Raw genomic sequence first — 793 nt, 5'->3', positions numbered from 1 at the left:
GCAAATCAAAACAACTATGAAATATCATCTCACCCCAGTAAGCATAGCAAAATTTAACAGAACAGCAAACATCAAATGCTGGTGAGGTTGTGGAGAAACTGGAACCCTTATTCACTATTGGTGGGAATGTAAAATGGTGCAACCACTATGGAAACTGTATGGTGCTTTCTCAAAAAGTTGGAAATAGAAATACCATTTGACCCAGCAATTCCACTACTTGGAATTTACCCTAAAGAAACCATAACTGCCATCCAAGCAGATATATGCACATCCATATTTATTATGGCTTTGTTCGCAATAGCAAAGAGCTGGAAATAACCCAAGTGCCCATCAACAAACGAATGGATAGAGAAGCTGTGGTATATTCACACAATGAAATACTATGCAACATTAGAAAAACAACAGACTAATGAAATGTTATGTAAATTGGATGACCCTGAAGGACATTATACTGAGAGAAATATCTCAGTCACAAAAGGGCAAATATTGCATAGGGCCATTGTTGTAAAAAGGGACTGACATTGGGGTTGAGGGAAGACAGAGAAGGAGGGGTGGAATGATGTATACTGCATTGAAACTGATGAGGGAGAGAACTGTTTAAAAGGCATATATGATTGGGTATTACTGTCATCACAGGAGTCCGGAATGAAGGCTGCACAGTGGAGTGGCATTGGGGGGAGGGATTGCATAACAGTGAAAGGAAACCCTAAGTCTCTGTAAACTTTCATTAAAATTACTAAAAAAAAAAAGAATATTATACATGAAGAAACAAAAAGTTTATTGCAAAAAAAAG

Source organism: Elephantulus edwardii, unplaced genomic scaffold (assembly GCF_000299155.1).
Source record: "Elephantulus edwardii isolate Elephantulus edwardi_28Jun2011 unplaced genomic scaffold, EleEdw1.0 scaffold00013, whole genome shotgun sequence".
Classification (NCBI taxonomy): domain Eukaryota; kingdom Metazoa; phylum Chordata; class Mammalia; order Macroscelidea; family Macroscelididae; genus Elephantulus; species Elephantulus edwardii.
Note: the sequence above shows the minus strand (reverse complement) of the source record.